The 21,797-nt window shown below is 39.5% G+C and overlaps 3 long non-coding RNA genes across 5 annotated transcripts in view; 2 read left to right on the plus strand and 1 right to left on the minus strand.

The window, feature by feature from the left end:
• The first annotated feature begins 238 nt into the window (after window positions 1-238).
• Window positions 239-2,285, plus strand: LOC145423645 (uncharacterized). The gene is made up of 2 exons (XR_013904705.1): window positions 239-907; window positions 986-2,285. It is a non-coding gene; the product is annotated as an uncharacterized LOC145423645 (long non-coding RNA).
• A 3,515-nt stretch (window positions 2,286-5,800) lies between these two features.
• LOC145423644 (uncharacterized) overlaps window positions 5,801-21,797 on the plus strand; it is a 101,474-nt gene continuing 85,477 nt past the window's right edge. Inside the window, exons 1-2 of one of the 3 annotated variants that reach the window (XR_013904702.1) lie at window positions 5,801-6,613; window positions 9,451-13,693. This is a non-coding gene — a long non-coding RNA (uncharacterized LOC145423644). Of the gene's footprint in view, window positions 6,614-7,291; window positions 7,782-9,450; window positions 13,694-21,797 lie in introns of those variants that run through there. The other 2 variants (XR_013904704.1, XR_013904703.1) reach the window with 2 other exon arrangements.
• Window positions 16,133-16,565, minus strand: LOC145423646 (uncharacterized). Its single transcript, XR_013904706.1, has 2 exons — window positions 16,453-16,565; window positions 16,133-16,321 (listed from the first exon to the last, which is right to left on the minus strand). It is a non-coding gene; the product is annotated as an uncharacterized LOC145423646 (long non-coding RNA).

The following is a 21,797-nucleotide window of genomic DNA, read 5'->3' on the forward strand; positions in this document are numbered from 1 at the left end:
TGGAGTGCCCAAAAGCACAAGGTGTGCAATACTCAGAGACATGGCCAAGGTAAGAAAGGCTGAAAGACGACCACCACTGAACAAGACACACAAGCTGAAACGTCAAGACTGGGCCAAGAAATATCTCAAGACTGGTTTTTCTAAGGTTTTATGGACTGATGAAATGAGAGTGAGTCTTGATGGGCCAGATGGATGGGCCCGTGGCTGGATTGGTAAAGGGCAGAGAGCTCCACTCCGACTCAGACGCCAGCAAGGTGGAGGTGGAGTACTGGTTTGGGCTGGTATCATCAAAGATGAGCTTGTGGGGCCTTTTCGGGTTGAGGATGGAGTCAAGCTCAACTCCCAGTCCTACTGCCAGTTTCTGGAAGACACCTTCTTCAAGCAGTGGTACAGGAAGAAGTCTGCATCCTTCAAGAAAAACATGATTTTCATGCAGGACAATGCTCCATCACACGCGTCCAAGTACTCCACAGCGTGGCTGGCAAGAAAGGGTATAAAAGAAGAAAAACTAATGACATGGCCACCTTGTTCACCTGATCTGAACCCCATTGAGAACCTGTGGTCCATCATCAAATGTGAGATTTACAAGGAGGGAAAACAGTACACCTGTCACGGACCCGGTTCCGGGGACTCGGGGTTCGTGAACAGTGTGGACCTTTATTGTTATTAGTGTATTGGATGTATGTTTGCTGCACTGTGCTCTTGTGTTCCATGCTGGTGTGTGTGTGTGTGTGTGTGAGGCTGGAGGATGAAGGACAGCCACCTGCAGGCCTGATGGGTGTGGCCCTGCCAGCTGCTGGTCACGCCTAGCTTACCACACACCTGCTTCTGATCAGGATCGTCGGGGGAGCTACTTAACAGAGCGATGGAGCTTCCTCCGGCGCAGGATCGTTGAGTTAGACTCCATGTCAGTGTTTCTAGTGTTGTTAAAGTGTATGCCTGCCGGAGTTGGTGCCATAATGGCTGTGTCTGTGTTTTTCCCCAGGAGGACAGTGGAACACAGGACTGCAAGACACACGGGGTGTGTGAAGGCACAGGGGCAGAGAGCACGGGATACCAGCACTTGGGAGAAGACACGTCACGGGAGTCGAGGGAGCACTTTTGGAGATTTGGAGATGTGTGGTGTATATTTACCTCACTGTAAATAAACCCACTGTTCATTCCATCAAGTCTGCGTTTTGGGTCCTTTCTCCTACATCCCCCACGGTCTGCCCTCCAGACCGTGACAACACCTCTCTGAACAGTGTCTGGGAGGCTGTGGTTGCTGCTGCACGCAATGTTGATGGTGAACAGATCAAAATGTAAGGACAAGAAAGACATTGTGGACAAAACAAGACACCCCCCATAATCTTTAGTGACAATATTGTAGTTAGTTAAATGGTCTGATTGTTCACATCTGTATTTTCTTTGATTGTGGTAAAATAATGTGTGCCCCAGTCTCCAAAAATGACATAGTGCAGGAAGCGTAGTTATTCCTCCGTTACACCACAAGAGGGAGTATCCCCTAAAATGAGCAGCTCTAGCGGGAGAAAAGAAGCCAGCCACTACCCATAAGGCAGTGCGCCTATAAGAGTTATGTGAGACTGCAAAAGTGTGTAACGCTGTGCTATGTCCATGTATATATTTGCAGGTAAGCAGATACAAGATGGTAAATAACTTAAAATGTGTCTACAGGTGAGTCCACGGGGTTGCAGAGAATGTGGGAAAGTTGGCCGTTAATCCCCACTATGTGTCATTAGTGTATAAGTTATTGGTAGCGATGTGAATTAGCTGTGATGCTAACGATTAGCAGCTAGATCTGATTCATTAGTTTGTGTGGAAACCTCGTGGCACTTTTGTGGATTTATACCTGTACCGGGCTGTAATCACAGCAGATGTAGACTGGTGGATCACAGTACCTTGTGTTTATGTTTATTTCATTGTTCCACTGTAAGAAATATTAGTGATTTGAGTTTAAACACTACCCATAAGGCAGTGCGCCTATAAGCGTTATGTGAGACTGCAAAAGTGTGTAACGCTGTGCTATGTCCATGTATATATTTGCAGATGCAGTAAAGGCGAACTCACAAAGCCACACTGGTTTCAATTCATTTTAATTCAAGTGTGCAACAAAAACACTGACAGAATCCATGGATGGCAGGCTTTTGAGTGTCCTTGCAAAGAAAGGTGGCTATATTGGTCGCTGATTTGTTTTTGTTTTGTTTTTGAATGTCAGAAATGTATATTTGTGAATGTGGAGATGTTATATTGGTTTCACTGGTAAAAATAAATAATTGAAATGGGTATATATTTGTTTATTGTTAAGTTGCCTAATAATTATGCACAGTAATAGTCACCTGCACACACAGATATCCCCCTAAAATAGCTAAAACTAAAAACAAACTAAAAACTACTTCCAAAAACATTCAGCTTTGATATTAATGAGTTTTTGGGTTCATTGAGAACATGGTTGTTGTTCAATAATAAAATTATTCCTCAGAAATACAACTTGCCTAATAATTCTGCACTCCCTGTACAATAAAGCACCTTTGAATTACAGTATTGCGATCCACAGTGCATGAAAATCAGACTTACACCACTGCCAAAGCATTTGTCCATGACTGTAGATGTATGCTTTTAATGCTGTAAGGTCCTCTCAGGTCATATGGGGCAGACCTTTTAACAGTTCCCAGAACTAGACCTAAGTGTACTGAGGGTGCTTTCAGTAACTGTGGTCCTGTTCTTTATAACAAGCTGTCTGCTGACCTGAGGTCAATTAGAGCTGTGTTTATATTTGAAAACAAACTAAAAACCTTTTATTCTCACAGGCTTAGACTTAACAACTGTGTGTGTGTGTGTGTGTGTTGTGTGCATATGTTAACTTGCACTTAGTAAAGTTTGTTGTGTTGTGTTTAATGCCTTAAGGCAAATCAGACACATTAGGTTTTTACTATATGTGCTTTATCTTTTATGTTAAACCTTGTTGGGTTTACGTGTAATAAAATGTGTTTTATAAATACAATTGGCATTGTCAAACCAATTCCTATGAGTCTCCACTTTCACTGGCCATCCTGATAGTGGTTTAGCTCAGAGAGGATTCTGGACGCACAGCAGAGCGACCCTGTTTTCCAGACCTATTGAGCAGAAAACCTTTGGATACTAGGAAACAGTAAAAAGCAAGAATTATGAGTAGATGAAGTGTTGCATTAAAAAAAGATCTTATAAGTAATAATTTATCCAAGCTCTTATAATGGCTTGGAGTTACACTTTAAATTTAAGTGACCGTGTATGTGCTTTCAGTTTAACGTGGCTGTAATTCGTAATATTCAAGATCTACAGAATGGAGCTTTGTTATATACATAAATTTAGCTTTGTAAAAGCATTTTAACAATTACAACAATCTTTTTCCCTTCCTCATTTTTTTTACTCTTGTTTTTTTTTATAACCTACACCCCACCTGCCTCATAGGGTGGCCTTTCATCAGGTCTGATGTTTCAGATGTAGCCATTCTTGTATTTTGCTTGTTTACATTATTGTATTTGCACAACTCTGTTGCTTGCGAAGCTCGCACACAAGAATTTCACTCACATGTGCTGTAGCAATGTACCTGCACATGTGATGTGACAATAAAAGTGATTTGATTTGATTTGATTTGATAAGTTGACATTCTCCCACCTGTCTGTTATAGCAAATCTACATAGGTCGCGTAGACAGAAGAAACCAATGACTAATACGATCGTTTAGCTGGAGGACTTGTTTTCTAGAAATAAAAAAAACTTTACATAAAACTAATTTGAAACTTCAATTAAGTTCTGACTGAAATGTTATCACTTAATGAGGAAAAACACTAATTAACAATTTTGCCAAAATTGTTGATACTGAACATATGATTAAATTGTTCGGTGGCAATATATTTAATTTGTTTTCTCACAAACTCAATTTTTTTGTCATACAGATAATGTATGCAAACTCAAGGTCTGCTGTTTCCCCCAAACACCATTGCACCAAAGGGTAGTACTAGTATGCTCAGTCACAGGTTCTCAGCCTCTCCATGTCCACTCCATCTTGCTGTGGTGCTTGTATAGTATGCGAGCATGTAATATCCTGTGTTTGCTTTGACAGTCTCATAAGCTCATTAATTAGATCCATAAGTCATTACACTGCGTGTGCCGTGAGACTCTACAGCGTTTGCACTTGTTGAAATTACCCAACATGCTTTAAATGGAACAAATGAAGTCTGGATATTGCCTCCACATGAAGCGACCAATGTATCAAGTGAGGAAATGAGCAATATGCTGATACTGAAGTTCTGAGAATTTCAGCACAACTATTACCCAAATGAAAAGAAAAGCGTAATGTATATACCCATAAATGATAGATTGCTATGTGACAATAGCAAAAAGATGATGTGTCTGCATTCTCGTGTTAGGAATGGAAAGCAAATACAAAAGAGAAAGACATGAGGGATTAGAAAGAGAGGGGAGAATTATAAATGAGGAGAAAAGGAAAGAGCAGAAGTGCACAGTGGCAGGGGGGCAAGAGGAAAAAAGTAGTGAGGAAGTATGTAAGAGAGGAAAAGTAATGGGTAAAACAAAACAAGAAAAAAGGCGGAAGAGACAAAGGGTGGGTTTCAGGGAGGGGCGGAGGGGCTCGGGGGTTGTTAGTTTTAATTGGGCCTCAGGCTCTGGGACACACAGCGACAACATCAAAGGTCAGATATACATCAAACACTGCTGGGAAATGTCGACCAACATCGGGAATGGTTGTAGGGCAGAAAGTCAGAGAGACCAAGAAAGGCCATTGGCAGCAGATATGTTTTAGAGGCAAAAAAGAGCTTCTCTAGACTCAGGAATCTGCAGAAGAAAGGGGTAACATGACTGATTAAAAAAAGATTAGGTCAAAAATATTCCATATTCTATTATTGACAGCGAGGGTGATTGATCTAGCAACCAATGGAGTTTCAGAGCTGGTAAAAAAAACAAACAAAACACTTAAATGATCCACAGTATAGTATTGGGTGATGTTATGATTGAAGAAAGTCACTGTATGGCGCAATAGTGATCGATCTCAATTGTTATTATGCAATTAAAATAGTCCTATCAAAAGTATTCCTTACTCCTGAGCATTTTCTCAAAAAAAGAAACAAAAAGAACAAAAATCAGTGCCAAATTATGATTATATTATTATTATTTATATACAGCTCTGATTAAAAACTGATGGGTGAAAAAATATTAATGAGGATGCAATGTTAGTTTTCTCATTTTTCTCAGCAACTAGACTTTAATTTGCCAACTGCAGATTTATCAGGTCAAGGTGCTTCTTTATTTTATGAGATGCATTCTTCAGTCTAATGTTACCAAATCATATGATTATGCTCATTTATATCCCACCAACAAATAATGGTGATGCCAGACTGGTTAAATTTGAAAAACTAACAAAAACAGAAACAGAAGTGGGTGGGTGATTTTTTTTTTCTTTCCCTAGCTTCACCATCTTCTTAATGAGAGACGATAAATTAACAGAACTTAGCAAGAAAAAAACTCATTAGTAGAGATTACTTAGGTATGTTTTCTTTCCCCTTTAAGTTTTTAAAGTGCAAATACTGTATTGGTATGTCATTTCAGGCTTGCTGGGTCACTTAACATGGCAAGAACAACTGTCCAAATAACCCCAACCCTCCAATTAAACCAGGTAAGGACTTTAACAGCAGTGTCAACGATGTACCCTGTAATTATTTTTAAAAATATTTTCAGTCACAGAGCACATTACATTTAAAACATTCCAATACAAGCACATCAATATATACCACTGAGAGCCACTTAAAGACCCTAGTGACCCATATATTGAGAAAACAAGATAAAATTAATCACCATTTAGGTGCCAGGCTAACTGTGCTGCAGCTGTAGTTAGAAGCAGTGGCAGCTCTCAAAGAGATAGTGAAATAGTATTAATTGCAAATGGCCTCCTCAATTACTCCCATGTCAAATGTATGGGAAGTGTGTAGGATAGAAAGGTATATGTGTGTGGTTGTATTCACAAGTTGGTTGCATTCATACTTTTAGTGTGTATGCATGCGTGTATGTGTGTGAGTGTGTGTGTGTGATACATAGTGTATAGAGACTGGATAACATCAGGATTAACCCAAACTGACACCTTCTGATAGACTTCATGTCAGACTCATCCCTTGCTTCATTACTCCCACTGACATACACACAGAAATGCATGAACGCAAACGCAAACGCACACACACTCCCCGCTGCTGTCTACTATGTAGCTCCATAGAATTGGCAGAGTGAGCACAGTGGGAAGAGGTGCAGGGGTTGTGAGGAATAGAGACAAGGCTGATTCTGCCTTTTATTCACTGTGATGAAATCAATCATTGCTCCCAGAAGGGCCTATGATTTATTATTAGCGGGGGTTTTGGGATTGTGTATATGAAACTGCACGTTCTGCACCGTCCTATGGTGCAGTTCTGAAAATGACATATAGGCAGTGGTGTAACACAGCATTGACAGGCCCCAGTGCTAATTGTTTTTTTTTTTTTATAGGTCCCTCATCCAACCACGTGAAGACATACGTGCAGACGTGAGTGTCCCCTTGACTGCAAAATGTCTCTACCACAGTGCCCATAATGGTAGGTAGTGCATGACTGTGTGTACTTTAACTTTTCAAAACTCTAAATGATGTACTTCTGAGAGGAATATATGACAGATTTCTACATCATTTGATAAGTGGCATATTTGGTAGATTTATATTACCTGGTGAAAAATATCTGTGGATTTGTACTTAAAATAAACCTTATCCTGATCCAATCTGTAGCAGCTTACGAGTAAGACTGCTGCTAATATTTATCAGCACAAATCTGAATTACTGTGGCATAATGTGAAGCCAAAAGGTTTGGCTCTTACTGAGGACTTTAATTCACAATGAACCTACACACCTTTCACCTGAGGTGTGGTGATGTTACTACAGTGGGTTCTGCAATATATTTGCAGCAAATACTGCAGAAACATGAACATGCACGGTAGCAGTCAAGCAGGATTAGATTTCAGCCTGCCTTGCATCGACACAACTGCAGCCTTAAGCACTATCATGCCAGCAATGTCATGCTTAAAATCCCTGGTGCTACCGAGCGGTGGTGTATAGGCTGTATAACTACAAAGATACAGTGGGCAGAACAGTGTGAAGCCTGATAGAAGTTTATATTTTTGCACATCTGCCACATCAGAAGTGGCAAAAAAAAAAAAAGTCACCTGCAAACATAACTGATAATTGCCTTTTTTCCACCCCTTTTTCCAAAATATTACTCCAGGAGCTATCTTACCCAGAGAGCCTGTTAGCTACAAAACAAGCACTTTTACTTTGAAGTGGACAATTGTCCCACGGGACCACAAAGCAGCAGTTCTGAGGTTGCTAGTTCCAAACATGTTTTGTCTCTATTAATAATTTAGACCCATAAAGATTGTAACATAGAGTCCAGGTTGAAAAGCAGTGGATTTTCACTTAGTGTGCAAATGATTACCATTGATATTTTCCTGTTGTACAACACAGACTGTAATACTTGGGGTGTCAGGTGCTGGACACAATTCATGCTTTATTTGGCTCCTCACTGTAGGACCATGAAATGACAGATGAGATTGCAAACAGAGGGCACAATGGAGGGCATGAAATCATCCATCTATATTTGAGTATCTGTCTACTAAGTTGTGTTCCACCTGTTGGCTTCTTTAGGCATCAGGCCTATATTTTATGTATGGAAAATGCTCAGAGTGTGATGTGTAATAAATGATGTTACTTCATAACCAGAAGTCTAGGTCATATTATCTTGTGCTCTCTATCCTCTTAAAAGTTCCAGAATACCTAGACAAGCTGTGCTAATGTTTTGTAGGTATTTCAGTGAAATGTGAACAGTACAGTAATGGATACTGTGAATTCATTAAGTACATTGCAGGAGAACAACACCACCCAGCATGTTATAACATTTTAAGAGAGCTGGGCTTTTGATGGTGTGCAGGTCGACATCATCAACTGATGGACACCATCCAGTAAAATGTGTACAGTAGCTTTACAATCGAATCTAACAGTTTATAATGCAGTTATTAATATGAATGTGACAGAAGCCAAATGTCCCAATGTGACTGTCACAGGTGTGGCAGAGCAGGAACTGTTTACTGCAAGTGAGCTGGACTAATGAACATATAATAATTTAAAACGTATACTATTAGTTTATTTACCAATTAACGGTAGAAGGCCTGGGGAACGTGACCAGCAAGCTGGTACTTTATAATACTGGTTTTAAAGTTTGTGTATCACTTTCTGAATGAAGAAAAAGAGTCTTTTTCTCCCACTTTTACTCTTTCTAGAGGCTCAAATTTCTCTGCTGAGTCTTTGGAATTTTACCAAAAGGAAAAATGGAGGAATGTAAAATGATTAATTGGCTTGATATAAAGTCTCAAGTATGAAATCCATTTAATTTTAAAACAGAAATAGTCATAAAAGTACTGTTTTATAGACTCAAGGGTTCAGTATTTCATTGTCTTTTCACATATCAGTCATTAAGTCATTCTGACTGTTCATTTCCCGATGACCTCAGTCCCCAAGCCTGCTATAAAACTAAATGATGTAAAAAGAGGGCATTAGGTAGATCATTTGAGAGCTTTGATGAATTAAAAAGATTCCATATTTATAAAATACCTTTTTACTATTGAATGTGACACTGAAGACGATTGGGGATCCAGACTGTTGACTGGAAGAATTCCACGATGACAGAGGGTCTGTTAGTCTGATCTTTCTCTCCTTTTTTTTTTTTTTTTTTTTTAAATTTCTAAGTCCTTGCTGAGTGCAGCTACTGCACAGCTGGAGACTCAGGTTGATGCCTGGAGTACCAACTTAGTTGTGACACTCTTGCTGCTTTCATGAACACCTGTTGCTCATCTGAGTACACAGTAACAAGTCAAGAAGACTAGAAAGAAAAACAGAGTACTGACACTGCTGCTCAAAAACAAAGATTAGTTCTAAGTCTCTGCCACATCACTGCTATCATCAGGGAACATGGAATAGACTTTTATTTCATATATAAAATTAGGCTAATTCCAATGCATATTTGTATTCTTATATTCTTCTAGAGTGTGTTTGCACTCTTTGTAGTTCAAAATAACAATTGTTTATCTTATTCCAAGCCTTGGTGTGACCCTTCAATTCATTCACTGTCTTATCTCTCTTTAAACCAGCTTCATTCTTATTGGCTGCAATTTAAAAACAGAAGGTTTGAACAATCCAATGGCTGAATCCAACTATATTAGGGATATCCAGTCTCACTGAAACTACCACTATCTGCCCTTTCCCATCCATCAGTTTTCTTCCACTTATCAAGTTCAGAGTTTGAGGGTATTGTCTATTGCAGGGCTACCACACCTGACACAGCCAGTTTAGAATCACTAGTTAACCTAATCCATGCATGTTTTTGTGCAGAGGAAGCCAAAGTACCCAGAATGAAAAGAAAGGCCCTGGATATCAGCCCTCTTGCTGCGAGATGACAATGCTAACCACCACCCAACCACACTGCCCACATTGCATTTACATGACAGAAAGATGTAAAAAGCATAAAAGAAATCCTTTTAATTAAAGGCCACATTAGACTGTAAGTATGCCTCTGATCGGTGAACAGTAATGTTCGTATGTTACAGAAATCCTACAAATAAAGCTGCACAGATGCCTGTACACATGGCTCATAATTCACCTGGCAGTCATTTAAAAGTCATCCAGTTCCTATTTTCCTTTAATGTTTTTTGTTTTAGGTTAGACCTCATTAGATTTTATTGCTCAGTATTTAGCTCGTGGGAGTTTTATTAAAGGGTATATCAAAATAAAGTCTAAGCTCACATTAACTGTTAGAAAAAAAGCTAGAAAAAATGTTGCAGGTTTTGATGAAATGTAAATGCACTCTATCACCACTTTGTTAAATAGACCTGTTCAACTGCTTGTTTAATATCTAATCAGCCAATCACATAGCACCGACTCAGTGCAATTAGGCAAGATGCAGACATAGTCAAGTTGACAGGCTAAAATTCAAACCAAGCATCAGAATGTGGAAGACAAGTGATTTTGAATGTGGTGTGTTGTTGGTAACAGACAAGCTGTTCTGAGCATTTCTGAAAAATGCTGCTCTACTAGGATTTGCCACATAGCCATCTCTAGGGTTTACAGAGAATTGTCCGGATAAAAAAAAGAAAAAAGAAGGAAAAAGAAAATATCCATTGCGCAGCAGTTTTCTGGCTGAAAATACCTTTTTGATGCCAGAGGTCAGCTCAGAATGTTCAGGCTGCTTTGAGTTGATAGGAAGGCAACAGTAACTCAAATGACCACTTGTTACAACCAAGTTATGGCTGTAACAAGTGGTCATCTCTGAAGGCACAGATGCACACAGAAGTCATAGGATGTCCACACTGGGTGTTGCTCCTGTCAGCTTAGAACATAAAACTGAGGCCACAATTTGTGCCAGCTCATCAAAAATGATGGAAAATAGGGTATATTCTGGTTGTTTGGGTTTTTTTTGTTTTTGTTTTTGTTTTTTAGGACTGACTATCTGCTGTGAGACTTGGCAGTATTTTAAGCAGCTGTATGAAGCATCATCTGCAGTGTTTTTTAATTAGCAGGTGATCCTTGTCAAAGGTTTGGATGTCTTGCCCTTTAATGCATTTGAGCCAATTTTTTCATTATGCAGATGAATGGCTCAAATTTGGTACAGAGAAAAAGCCCTATTGCACTACGGTAGTTATGCATGCAACTGTTGCCGTGGATGCTCAGTTAAGTAAAAGCAGATGACAGTTCATCACTTTAAGACATGAAGTTCACTTAGTCCGTAAAATCTGAAGTACTTTCAAATGTTTCTGTAAGTGCCTTAAGAAAAACCCCCCACTGATTATCTGTTCTCAAGTGGGCTGCTCCTGGAAAACTCGATCAAAATGTACCTTTTCTGCAGATAACAAGTCCATCAGTTTCACCAACCTTTAGGCTCAACAATTAACTATACCTCACATTAGAACCCACATCAATGCTTCCTACTTTTTGAAATGGCAGACACATTTCAGCACAAACTGTTGTGGGCGAATCAGGTCCTCGTGGTGGGATTGCTAAATGGCTTCTGTGGTAGAATAGTAAGAAGATGGGGACTGCTTGGGCCAAGAAACAGAAGGAATGAACACTGAGCCTTTGAAAATCTGCAGTTTAGAGTCCAAATGTGAAATTTTTGGTTCCAACCGGTGTGTTTGTGAGGAGCAGAGATGGTGAACAGATGGCATCTGCATGTCTAATTCCCATCTTGAGGCATGAAAAAGGGGGTGTGATGGTGTGTGTAAGTATTGTAGTGTGTGTGTCTTAATGTGGGAAGTAGAACACAAAAATAATATATTTACTTTAGTAAATGATGATTTTGAATACTGTTTTACTTTTGCTTCTCTACATCCACATAGTTGTTCTGGCTGCCTGTGTTAAAAATATGGTACGCTCATACTTTAATTGGCTATTATATAACAGTATAATAAAAAAACAGGCAGTTGTCAAAGTAGTTGTACTTGTAGTTTTGAGTACTTGAGTAGTTTTTCATGATTTCTGTTGAACTGATAGCAGTTAAACTCAGAAGAATTAAGCCCTGGACTCAATTTGCATTCATATTAAAACAAAGTCTCCATAGAAGACAATGAGAGAGAAATAAACTCCAGGATTGAGATGGCAGAGAAGAGCCTGGAGCAACATCATCTAGTAAACCAAGTGAACTGGAGAAAAAAAGTACAAAAATATATAGTCTAAGAGAAAAATGAGCAGAAGCAAGAATGTGAAGTTACAGATAAGAAGCTGTCCATTGTGTTTGCCATTCAGTTTGACAACAGAGCAACAGGGCCCTTCATCTTCCATTGCTACCCAGGTCTTTTCACTAATGTGCCAAGAGTATATAGAGTAAAATGTTTTCCACTAACCAGTTTTATGTGTTTATGAAAGTACTGACATCCAGTATTTATGGTAGAACGTTTAAAAGATTTTCTTATGTAATGTAACATGACCTTTTGCTTTTATCATAGTAGTTTTTAATTCTGATAAAGATACAATAAAGCCCATGCCTACACATGACCGTGATCCTGACACACATGCCGACACACTAAACCCAAGCTTTGTTGGCTGTTTATAGGACATTCAGCAAGCTGCAGCTCCATGGTCCTTGGCCTATGTACTGTGTGGAGGAAGTGGGAGCTGGCAAAATATTTTGGTCATAGCTCACACATTCTGTTTCTTCCTTAGAGTTTATTTTTAAGAGAGGATTTTTGGAAAGATTTAGAAAGATTCCAAAGAGGGCACTGAGTAAACTGACTGTCTGTGGGACTTTTTTTGGTTTTGTTTTGTTTTTGGAATTATACTATTTTCTCTGGACTGGCGCTAGTTTGTTTTGGTTCAAACCCCCTTCCCCCTCTCCTTCTGCTCTACTCAATGGTTTGGTTGGTTTCCTTACTGTCTCCATGTCTTAACCAATTTGCTCCTTTTGTTAGAATTTTATTTGATCACTGTGCCTGGCCATTGCCTAAATTTTCGAAATGATAGATAATAACTGTGGGTTTTTAGGGTTTTTTTGGCTTCTGAAGTTGGGAACTCGCACTGGTTAAGACTGAACAATATTAGATGAATAACACAGAAAAAGATTTGTTTGAATCATTAGTTTCAGATGACAAATCCTACTGTTGATCCCATAACTCAGTGGCTTTTGAATAGTTTGCCTAAATGACACACACATATCCAACCAGAATAAATGTAGTAACTTTGGTGATTCATTTTTCTGTCATCCCATTGTCAGACAAATACATTTCTCCAGCATTGCCTTAGCTGCAACTTACACTGAGCATTAATTAGCCAGTGCAAGCATGCAATAATACCAAGCTGGTGAATGGTTACACATTTTCTATTGTTCTAATTCTAAAAAGGTAATTGTTTAGTTTCAACTGTAGACACAAATCACCTTTGGGTACATATCAATAAGGACATCTGGTGTACAACTACCAAATCTAAGATGCTGTGGTGACTCCTAATGGAGCTAGAAATACCTAGTCTGTGTTTTTTATTGTTTCATGAAATCCAAGTGACATAACAAAGATTTGTCTCAAGTGCTTTTATTCACTAATGTACCCTCAACTACTGTACCCTCAAACACACAATAATAACATGGACTGAACCACCACTCACAACCACTAGCACTTTATATAGCCTCTGTAGGAATTATATCTCACTTATCTTAACTGCACTACTGTATAGCTCTGTGTAAATAATCATTCTGTACATTCGATAATTTTTAATCCTACAACTGTTTACAACTTGCATAGTTCCCATTTCTGTATAGCTGTATATCTCAGATTTCTGTAAAGTTATTTATTTCATATTCTGTATAGTTTTTCATATTTATATCCTGTTCATAGCCTGTACATAGCTTGTACTCACTACAGCCTGTACATACTTATAGTTATAGAATATTCACAACATACTTCATACCGTGTACATTATAACATACCATAATAGACCCATTTCTGTAATATACTTACATATCTATATTATTGCTAATATATATTGTAATATATCTATATCACTAAAGCACTTCTGGATGGATGCAAACTGCATTTCGTTGCCCTGTACCTGTGCATGTGCAATGACAATGAAGTTGAATTCTATTCTATTCTAACTTGAGTCATGGTGAACTTTTTACTCTTTATGCTGTTCCAGGTCAACTTTGTGTCTTGCAACTCTAGAGCAGTTTTGGAAGACATTAAACTTCAATGCTCCATTAAACTGAAAGGAAAAGTTAAAAATAATGTAGTAATCTAACAGGTAAGAGTATTTCTAGCTAAGTTAAAGTGAATGTTTTGTTTAACTTGTAAACTGACTTTGAGTTGCATAATGACAGGATGACTTAAGTGTTAAGCTTAGTAGTTGTCATGGCTCTTCTCGGCTTCATGTGTTGCATGCTGACAGGCTTACCTCTCATCTTTCCTTCTCTATACACCTCCTGTTCTTCTCCTTTTCTGCATATTACCTTTCTTTCTTCCCCTTTTCTCATTTGTTTCAGCGTATCACAGTGCTGATCCTCTTTCCCATTTTGTCCATCACTCTTCATTGTTTACATGTCTGCGGAAGGTCAGTTGATCTGGTTTGGGACTGTGGGAAATGTTTCAACTGATTGTTCATGACACACACGCACAATACGCACACACGCACACACACGCAATGGGCCCTTCACTTTATCAAGGGCGGAAGATAAACAACTCTGGATAGGGTGAGAGACAAGGTGGGGATGTTAAATGTGCTGCTCTAAATGTCTTCACACATCGCCTGTTAACTGATGCTGAATAAGGGCATCTGTCCTACTCCGGAAGATCCTGGAGTGCAGTGTTTGTGTGTTAGCCTGTGTGTGTGGTTGTGCCCGTGTACGTATGACCTTTGAAGACTTGCTGTGTTTGCAGGTCTCCTCTTTGCAACAAAATCGACCAATTAATCAAGAGGTCAATTACCCAATTTAGTACAGGAATAGGAGTGTGCTTGATCAGAGTCAAACAGTAAAGCAGCAGTAAAACAAACTGAAAAAGAGTTAAATGCAGAAGCCAACAAAGGTCCTATAGTTTAATGTATAGTCTTCAATGGAGAGTATGTTGTTATATATAAAAAAGTTATAATGTTATTACCAGAGATGTAATCCGATTACTTTTTCCAAGTAACGAGTAAAGTAAGGGATTACTATTGCAAAAACGGTAATTAGATTACCGTTACTTTCCCGTAGGAACGCTGCGTTACTGCGTTACTACTTTTTTTTTTGCGAGAATGTCTCATGACAGTGAGGTAAGCAAGTGCCACGTTCGTGACAACAGCTGTGTGCAGATCAACAATGGATAATATATCGAGTGTGGGAGAGAGTATGAGCGTGCAACATTTAAAGTGTGGAAGTACTGACCTTACTTTAAGTTTGATTCCATAAAAAGTGACAAAAACATTAGCGTCCGTTGTGCGTGGGAAGAAAACTAATTTTTACAGCGAAAAAAACCCCCTAAACTTCCAAGCAAGCACCGAGTGCGCTACGACGTAATGGGAAATTCACAGAGAAACTCGCGGATTCTTCCACTGACCGCAGCGGCACACCTGCAGGGTAAACCTCCGCCAACCCAACTCCTGCTTTACAGGTGAAAATAGAGCAAAAGGACCGCTAGTCTTTGATTTTATTTATTTTCTGCTGTGTTTTACTTGCATCTATTTGAAAGACTGAGTGTAAACACACAAAAAAAAATATTTTATGTGCTGGAATGTGCAGAAAATGAGTTTAAATGTTAAACAAATTTCTTCCAGTCAGAGAATATTGCATATAATTAAATTTTTGCTTGATGCATAAAGTTAAAAGATTAAAACTAATAAAACAAGTTGTTCTGATATCAAAAGTTTTTAAGGTAGACTGTTTTCTTGGATTTGGTAAATGTTTAAATATGCAATTGTAACTCTCTGGTGCCACCTTAAAACCTGTAGTCTGTAATAGGACATGATGTCGTCGGTAAACAGGAAGTAAGTCTGTGAATTAAGCAGAAGGCATGTGCAGCATGGTGGCCTTAGCCAAATAAATCCAGTGGCATCCACATACATCCTATGCCTTTGGTAGCATTGTGGGTATGTATAGACTTGTTTTATATTTTATGTGCATGTATAGACCACTTTCTTTCAAGTAAGTTCATTTTTCTGTAAGTTTAATGATAAAACCTAGTGATGGGCAGATGAAGCCCCATGAAGCACTGAAGCTTTTCATCCAATTGGTTCACCCCAACACGAAGCTTCATGAAGCTTCATTTGCTCTAGTAGGACACCTACTGGACGTAAAAATATTAGTTGGCATGAATTTGAAGAGTGTGGCCTTTTGCACACAGCCTGTAAATGTCAACAACAAAAGGAGTGTGTAAAACATGTATATTGTAGTGATGGCAGTATACTGTGTATATTTATACTGGCAGTATGGGAAATGATTATTTGGAAATGCTTGAAATGGAAATGATCATTTACTGTGAGGCGAGGTGTGGTTGGGGTGTGGACAGTAGTTGTGCTTTTGTAACGTTGAGGTATGGACAGCTACACACTGCCTCAGTCCTGCCTGTTCACATTTTATTCTGTAAAAACTAAATTTTCACTGCTTTTATGACCTTTTTAGTGGGGAGAACATAGCTAGGATTTAATGATTTAACAAATCTTTTGAATCCTTTGTCCTCCACAATGCTAAATGGCTGGGAGTCCTCAATCACCATGCTGACCAGGTCTTCATCTATTTGAGATTGTTCTCCTGAGGAAAGACAACAAAAACAAAGCACAAATATAAATATCACACACGTAACTTATTACAGTTGTATAATATTGTTATATCATTTAGTAACATTACTGCATCCTATATTATCATTGCATTTGATGGCTCACCTGGTCTTGCTCCACAATCGCTGTTCCCCTTATTCTCATGCAAAGCTCTGTAGTGCCTAAGCATGGATGAGGTGTTGTTATATCCCAGCTCCCTGGCATAGCAAACACTTCACCTTGTACAAAAGTCAAGACAGCTCAACATAAATTGTATTGCACCATCAGTATCATGAAAATACATCTTCTGTAGAAATTTACATACCTTGTTGGGAGGAATAAGATCAAAATGTTCCCACACAGGGGAGGACATCCTCCTCTTCTTAGCTGGCTCCATTCTCTCCTGACTTTCTCTCCTCACTCTCATAAACCTCCAAACGGTCTCCAAACTCTCACTAACCGCAACTCTCCATCAAACACCCACATTTTGAATGAAGTCTGAGGGGTTTATATCGCTGTCATATCTCGCGGCAAAGTTCGAACCACTTCATGAACCAGTCACGTGGTACAGCCGGGCAGCGAGGCTTCGGACGTCATCATTTTCAGCTCCTCCCATAAATGAAGCAAGCCTCGATACGCGCTTCGCGGAAACGCCCCCTCCATTACTCGACACACGCTCCGAAGCCTCGATACAGAACGTCCCATCACTAATAAAACCTATCTTGTGCAGTTTACGCTAGCAATCGCTTATGGAGCTAGTTAAAGGGGAACGACAAACAAATTGGAGGCATTCATTATAGCAAGACTTGTTAAAATCATAATTTAATGTTTGTATTTGACTTAAAAAGGGAAGTAATTCATATGAACATTGCATGTTGACATATTAAAAAACTGGGTTAATGTATTTTCATCGTTATATATGTACATGGTGAATAAGTACAGTGATTATGCCTTGTACTGTTTGTTACACTTACATCTTCAATGAGTCCCTGGCGAAGTCTGTGGTCCCCACATGCTTCAAAAGATCCACCATCATCCCTGTGCCCAAGAACAGCAAACCCTCATCCCTGAACGATTACCGGCCTCGGTAGTAATGAAGGTGTTTGAGAGGCTGCGGAAGAACATCATCTCCTCCTCCATCCCAGACACCACAGATCCGCTGCAGTTTGCCTACAGATCCAACAGATCCACAGAGGATGCCATCGCCCACGTCCTACACACCACTCTCAGCCACGTGGACAAGAAACAGGGTAACTATGTGCGAATGCTTGTTGTTGATTACAGTTCAGCGTTTAACACAATAGTGCCCTGCAGACTGTTCACAAAGCTGAGGGATCTGGGACTTAACAGCCGTCTGTGTGCATGGGTGTTGGACTTCCTCACTGGCAGAACTCAGGTGGTGAGAGTGGGCAGGTGCTTCTCCAACAGCATCACCATCAACACAGGAGCACCTCAGGGATGTGTCCTCTCGCCACTGCTCTACTCCCTCTACACTTCAGACTGTGTGGCCACCCATGGCTCCAACACCATTGTGAAGTTTGCTGACGACACAGTGGTGTTGGGTGCCATCTCCAACAACGATGAGGCGGCCTACATGGATGAAGTGAAGAATCTGGCATCATGGTGCCAGGACAACCACCTCCAGCTGAACGTCAGCAAGACCAAGGAGCTGGTGGTGGACTTCAGAAGGGGTCAGCACAGAGACTACAAGCCCATCATCATCAATGGAGCTCCAGTGGAGAGGGTGCAGTCCTTCAAGTATCTTGGTGTCCACATCTCCTCAGACCTGACATGGGCTGCCCACATTCAGGTCCAGACCAAAAAGGCTAGGCAGCGCCTGTATCACCTACGACAACTGAGGAAGTTCAGGGTCTCTCCAAAGATCCTCAGGATTTTCTATACAGGCGCTGTGGAGAGCATCCTCACACAGAACATGACATCGTGGTTTGGGAACAGCTGTGTGAAGGACCAAAAAGCTCTCCAGAGAGTGATCCGTACAGCAGAACGCTGCTGCAGGATTGCTCTCCCCCCGCTTCAGGACACCTACACCAGGAGATGCCGGACTAGAGCAGCGCAGATACTGAAGGACCCGTCCCATCCTGGCAACAAACTGTTCCAACTTCTGCAATCTGGTAGAAGGTTCCGCATCTTCCGGGCAAGGACAGAGAGACTCAAGAGGAGCTTCTATCCCCAAGCCATCCGTGCCCTAAACACACACACCCGCCCTCTCACATCATCTATAATTGACTGAGACAGGACTCTCTTCCAGACACTCTAAACCAAGGCACAATGTACATTTCAATTCCTTTAATTTTAAATATGTTTATATTGTCTATCCTGTAAAATAGTCAGATGTCTATTCATATTAATGTACAGAATTCACCTGCTTGCTGCTACTACTGCACTAGTGATGGGTCGTTCGCGAACGAAATGGCTCTTAGAGCCGGCTCTTTGACGTGAACGACGCGAACCGGCTCCTTATCGCGAGCCGTCACGTGGGTTTTGTTTTTTTTTTTCTTTCTCTCAGCCTCTCTCTCGCACTTTTTTTCCGCTTCACTCTGCACGCGAGCCTTGTGCTTTACGCTGGGCAGAGGGGGGAGGGGCGGTAGTTACACTCAGTAGCACAGGAACAGAGCCAGAGAGAGAGAAAGAGAGGCAGGGACAACAACATTAGAAAGGTATAGTAATCATCCACAACTATTTTCGGTTGCAGATGATAAAGGATTGAGAAAGTTTATTCATGCAGGTCCATATGACAGAGAATGTGCATGTTCTTTTAGTTTTCATATTATAATTTATATTTAATTGTGTTGTGGTTTGCAGTGTTTTGTGTTCTTTTCACTTTAAATTTGTGAAAGGAAAAAGCTGAAAATTTAAATAGTTAAAAGTTGAAATGTGAATAGTTGATTTTTGTATTATATGATTTATTTATTACATTTTATGTGGAGTGAATAAATAAAAGTATATTTACGGTGGCCCCTAGAGACAAAGCACATACAAACTTCAAATCACGCACGAACTCTGAAGCATGTACAAACTCCAAAACACGTAAAAACACGTAGAAACTCCAAAACACGTAAAAACACGTACAAACTCCGAAGCACGTAAAAACTCAGAAGCATATAAAAACTCAGAAGCACATAAAAACTCAAAACACGTACAAAAGACAACAGAAGTGCTCCAGGATGCTGGGCGCAGTGTTGAGCCTTTGTTATCTTGTGGCTACACAAGCCAGCAAGTACCAACGACCGGATTTGGTGTGTGGTAATAACAGGTAAATGAACTTTTTTTTAAATTATTTGAATATATATATGAGTGCCTGTGTATAAATACACAAACAATACACACATGCTTTCAATTGTGTAATTTAAGTGATCTAGTAGCTCTGCTTTGGAAGTTCAGTTAATGCTAGAAATGTGTTTTGGAGTTTGTACGTGTTTTGTCTCTAGGGGCCACCGCATATATTTATATATAAACATATATAAATAAAACCACTTGTTTTTATGTTAGTAATTCCTTTTGTGCATAATTTTATATTATTGTTAATAATAAATTAATTAAAGCAACAAAACAACCTGAAGAGCCGGTTCGGAGCCGAAAGAGCCGGCTCTTTTTAGTGAGCTGAACCGAAAGAGCCGGATCTCTAAAAAGAGCCGGAAATCCCATCACTATACTGCACATTCACCCAGTGTATATACTATATGTATGTATATATATATATAATGTTCTTCCTCTACACCCCCCCCCCCCCCCCCCCCCCCAATTTTTGCACATGTCGAGGAGCGTGTCAGGCTACATTTCACTGTGTGTTATACTTGTATAACTATGCATGTGACAAATAAAGAACCTTGAACCTTGAACCTACAGTTTCACCTTTCCCTGTGTCAATAAACCTGTGAACCGGGAATCGTGTCATCAGAGTCTTGATGTGGGGAAGGAGTTTAGCTGACTGCCCAACCATAGCAGAGGCAGTACACCAGTTTTAAAAAGGGACTTTTCCATTTGATTACATTTTGTATGATGGATTGTAGAAAAAGTAGAATTGGACTGAAAGATCTATCGCTTTATCACCTATTCATGTGTTTATTCACCAAGTGTCTGACTCCAACAATGTTAGATCCACTTAAAAAAGGTTCTCTAACAGCAGCTAACAACAGCTAAAACAGCAGTGCTTACTGACAGACAACTTCAGCATATCGTCAATGACACACCTCAGAATTGAAGTCATTGGTCAGAAGTGAGCTTCTCGGACTCATTGACTCATTTCACCACACTTTACAGCCTCCTCCAGCGTATATAGATAGCATATTAATAGCTGACTGTCAGTCTACCCAGATAGATAAAATATTCAAAGACCCAGTAAAAGAGTCTGGGACGGATATTGTCCAGAGTCACTTTGCTATCTGTATATACTTACTACAGAGCTTTTGATGACTCGAAGATAAAAATGTAAAATACAGCAAAATATTTAATTGACACACATTTTGTTTTATCAAGTGTTGCTATTATTCAAACATGTTAAAATATAGTTGTTGGTTTTTTTTTTAAATATAAAGGCAGTTGTAGAAACAGGTGGCCATCAAATGTTTTTCATGTCTTTTTTCTGACAAAAAGATGGTTGTCCACTTGTACTGAGATGAGTAAGAAAATAGAATTCACTTCAAACAGCAATCTGCAATCTACTGGCACCTAACGATGACATTTTACACACTGAAACTTAACACACTGTAATGGATCATTTTAATTTCTTCTTTTAAAATTTTCCACCATATATTTTCACATTGAGATTGAGAGTGTCTTTCCATGTCAGTGAGCTGATATGCCTTTCTTGCCATCTCTACTGATTCTTTAGCTGACACACAACTCCTTATCATAAATGAATGGTAAAATGAGCTTTTATCCCCTCAGGCAGTCATTTTTTAATGTTTCAAATGAATGACATAGACAAAAGTTTCAACATCATCTCTTTAGCTGATGATCTATCACTAAACATTGCTTTCATCCAATGATTCACAGTCCGTGATGTTTAGTCTTTACCCCACTGTAATCCTTTATTTAGCTGTTAGTAGTGGTTTGTGTTTGTCTTTTACTCATTCAACTTAATTATTTCAGTCCTGTTTCAAACACTGACTCTCTTTTTTAACACAAACTGCTTTGCGTTTTCTCTCCTGTCTCCCATCTACATGTTTGTTGTCCTTTCAGCTACAGTGTTTGACACATGTTGATTGCTCATCGCTGTGATCAGTTCTAAAATGTACGAAACAGCCATGCTATTAATGTGACAGGTGTCTTAGTGGTCATCCTACAGAGAACAATTTTATCCTGCAGCTACCTTCCATTTTACAGAGCTTTATAGTGCTTTTCACTGAGGGTCACAGGTTTTCTGTTTTTATAGATCCCTTTGTGGCAGCAGATCCAACAGTAAACACAGTTGAAGCATCAGCAGTATTAGTTTCAGTAATTCTAGTATG

Source organism: Astatotilapia calliptera, chromosome 22, assembly GCF_964374335.1.
Source record: "Astatotilapia calliptera chromosome 22, fAstCal68.1, whole genome shotgun sequence".
Lineage (NCBI taxonomy): Eukaryota > Metazoa > Chordata > Actinopteri > Cichliformes > Cichlidae > Astatotilapia > Astatotilapia calliptera.